Here is a 4,484-nt window from a genome sequence, read left to right on the forward strand (position 1 = left end):
ATCAAATGTACTTGGGATTATCCTTATCCTATGTTTTGTCCACAACTTTAGTGATTTCATTCTACTTTTTCAATTTATCCTTCATTACATTTGTAGTTGGCTCTAATACCATGTTAAGTAACATGGATCAGTATTTGTAAATGTAATTACATTGCCATTATTATAGGTTTGTTCCAAATGCAGATCCTCATCTCTCAATAATATAAGAGTAGGAGACATGTCTCATAAAGAGACATGTCTCTTTGATTAATCATTATTAGTTAAATATATTAACAATATAAATCACAATATAACATATGTATTATATATAGTATATATGTATAATATAATATATTTATAATATTATATATAGTATAATTATAATATTATATATTATATCAATATTGTAGGTTAAGATTAAATAAATCCAACTAAAGCTATAATCTTAACACTCCCTCTTACTTAGGGAGGATTGATATATAATAGATTATGTTCTTAAGTATATGGAGAGATATCATCTCAGTATGATATTCCTAGAATAGTATATTTAAGGATATCAACATAAATCCATCCACACACACACACACACAATTTGCTTCAATTCACTATGAGGCTAAATCTGTCAACAAATTCTCTTGTTATGGTAGGACAACTCAAATATGTATGAACAACCTCCAATTTCACCATGGTAGTCTTGCTAGGAAAGGAAATTTTTGTTAGAAATAATAGTCCACCAAGATAACTAAGGGTGTGGGGGGGGGGGGGGGGGGGGGGGGGGCGGCGGGGAGGGGGGTGGTGAATTAGTTATCCAATTAAAATATTTATCTACCTTAATTAATCTTAACCATTCAATCAAAGTAAACAACAACCATAACAATTACAGGTCAGATTTGTTAACCAGGGAAACCCTTGATCAAAGGGAAAACCCTGGTGGAAATGATGCCCACAAAGATATATTGATTTATATTCCTTGTTAGAGGATGGACCCTATTAGGAGTCTATAAACACATTTAGTACATAAGAGTCCCTGATAGGAGACTTTGAATCCCTGTTAGGAGATTCCAACCTTGTTAGGAATTATGCCAACCTTATTAGGATTTGTAGAAGGCAGAAGGACCCACTATCCAAATAGCTTTTGGGGCAAGACCACTGAACTTCACCATCCAACTTATCTCTCAAGTATTTCTTGTAGAATAATTGTTTATACTATGCTTAATCCTCTTTCCTTTATCTTATCAATCAAACCAATCACTATCAAACCTTGTAGACCAAGTCATGAACCTCAAATCCAAATATCAAACCTCAAATCTCAAAATAAAACCTCGACAATGAAGTTTTCTTCAACTTCACTCTGCTCTGCTTATCTTTGCAATTATATATTTTCTACTTCTTTTTGCTCTTCTTGCTTACTTCATACTTTCTCACATAAAAAATAAAAATGTCCTTCCTTTATACCAAGCCCATAAATAATTCCTTAAGTTAGCTATTACACCTTCTCAATTATTTATTATAGGACCTCATTAAGAACACGTTTTACTTAGTGATAACAAAAATCTATCGCTTTGTAACTTGAATAACTTTTGTACGTGTAATATTATGATGAGCAAGCTTAGCCACGTCATCTCTAACATGTCTTCTATACGCTTTAACCTTGCTTCTCATAATAACAACTTGGGTAAGAGATATAACAAGTTTACCAAAAAAGTCTTCACCAAAACTTGCATAACTTCTTCTAGACTTGATATCTTTTGCAGATGAGGTCAGCTACATATACTAGACAGATAATAGTATCACCCTTTAACCTCGCTGGTGAAAATACTCAACAATTTGTCTATACCAACTTGATCTTCACTGTTGTTCTTCTGTCAAATACCACAGAAAACTATTATATTCACATCAATGACAAACAATCATGAATGTAACATATCATCATGATAATGATCTAATCATTTTTCTACAATACTCCCCCATAGGAATATCATCGGCATTCATGCTTCGAACAATCTCCCTCTTGTTCAAGTTCTTCATTCAAAAATGTTGACTTGACATCCATTTGATACACTTTGAATTTCTTATGTGTTGCATAGGCTAAGAATAACCTTACTACTTCATTTATTGCCACAAGAAATAGGTTTCATTATAGTCTATTCCTTCTTTCTATGAGTAACCTTTACATACCAATTTTGCTTTGTTCTTTACAACTTCACCTTGTTCATTCATCTTGTTCTTGAATACCCATTTTGTTCCTATCACATTCTTGTCTGCTGGTCTAGGGACCAATTCCCATGTCTCATTCTTCACTATTTGATCCAATTCTTCTTTCATAGCTTGCTCCAATAGTCATCTTTGCATACCTCATCTAAATTCTTTGGTTCTACTTGAGATATCATATTTGGAGGAGATGACAGTGAAAGTGACAAGTTTTCAAAAGAAATGAAGAAGAAATTTGAAATGAGCATGATAGGGGAAATGAAATACTTCCTAGGATTACAGATTATGTAGGATAAAGAAGGAAACTTTATTTCTCAAACTAAGTATTTGAAAGATCTATGGAAAAGGTTTGGTTTCGAAACATTTAAACCAGTTGGAAAACCTATGATAACTGGACACAAGTTATCTACAAAGGATGAGATACCTATTATTGAGTAGAAGTATAGATCTATGATTGGAGGATTGTAATATCTGATTCACATAAGGCCAGATATAGCAAATGTAGTTGGAATTGTTGCAAGATTTCAAGCTGATCCCAGAGAAGCACATTATGTAGCAGTTAAGAGGATATTTAGATATCTGAAGGGAATACTAGAGTTTAGATTGTGGTATCACATATCTAATTATTTCACTTTATATATTTATACTGACGTTGATTAGGTAGGTAGTATGGATGATAGAAAGAGCACCAGTGGTGGAGCATTCTTTCTTGGAGGAAGATTGGTTTCTTGGTTAAGCAAGAAGTAGGATTGTATCTCACAAAGTACAGTAGAGGCAGAATATGTTGCAACAAAAAACAATTGTAATCAAGTTGTTTGGATGAAGCAAATGCTGAAGGATATAAGGATAGAATTTAGTGAACCTATTGTCATACATTGTGATAATACAAGCACAGTGAACATGTCTAAGAATCCAGTGTTGCATTCTAAGACTAAGCACATTTCTAGCAAATATCACAGGTTGAGAGAGAAAGTTACAGAAAAGGAAATCAAATTAGAGTATGTAAGCACAAAAGAGAAGATTGCAGATCTTTTTACTAAGCCTCTTCCCAAAGAGACTTTTGAGTATTTGTGAGATATGCTAGGGGTTATGCCTCTACTTACATCAAAGTAGATGATGCAAGTATGCATTAGTCTAGTGGTATAGAGCACTATTATTTGTTTGGGCTAAATGTTGATGCTTCCTATATGTGGGAGTATCTGTGATGGATAGAGTCATCTAGGACTCTTGGTAGATCTTGTTTTGAATAGTATCTTTGGCCACTTGAGCAGGTCAAAGATAGTTGTTGCAGAGATTGATAGGATGCAATGATAGATTGTTGTTGAAACCTCTAACATTGATGTCAATGGGGGAGAGATTATAGCATGAAAAATATTTTGATATAGAGAACATTGAGGCATATCAATGGGGGAGAAGCGTGTCAATGCAAAAGCCAGTATGATTGATGAAGAGGATTTCAAAAGAAAGGATAACAGTCTTTAACAGTTGGTATTCTTGGAACTAGATGTTTTTCATGTTGTAATCTCTCCCCCATTGACATCAATGTCAAACATAGTCATGAATGTAACATATCATCATGATAATTATCTAATCATGTTTCTACAATACTTCCCATAGCAATATTATCAGCATTCATTCTTCTAGCAACTTTATCTTGCGTAGCCATAACACATTCTTTGCACACAACATTAGTAGGCTTTACGATTTTAGGTAAATCTCTAACAACAAATGTGCTAGTAGCCTTCATAATATTATTAGAGTTTATAAGAAAAAATATTCTATTCTATAACCAATTTTTATCCACCTTTGCAACCAAACATGTCATCTTTGTAGGTTTCAATTGAAAAACATTAACTCTAGATCATGTACTAGTGCCAATCAGCTTACCATCTTTATCCTTGATAATGCATGTCTTCTCTATGAATTGCAACTGATATTCTTTGTCAACCATCTAACACTCAATAGGTTACAATTTAATCCATCAAAAAAATAGAAATCATCAGTGTTAGTCCCTCCATTAAGAGTAATAGATCATATTCCCTTGATATGACAAGTTGCATTGTTACCAACTTTGACAATCCCTCCATCCTGATTATTGAACTTAACAAACATATTCATGTTACCAGTCATATGATATGAACATCCACTATCTATGATCAAATAAGCTTTCTTTTCAACCTATGAAACTAAGATTTTCTCTTTAACTTCTTTAATAGCTACAAATCCTATCTCGTCATCACTTTCACTCTAAACTCTTTCATCAAATTCATCATCTTCATTTGCATACAATCTCT

This window comes from Cupressus sempervirens, chromosome 7 (genome assembly GCF_028749045.1).
Source record: "Cupressus sempervirens isolate cs-2001-9-10 chromosome 7, ASM2874904v1, whole genome shotgun sequence".
Lineage (NCBI taxonomy): Eukaryota > Viridiplantae > Streptophyta > Pinopsida > Cupressales > Cupressaceae > Cupressus > Cupressus sempervirens.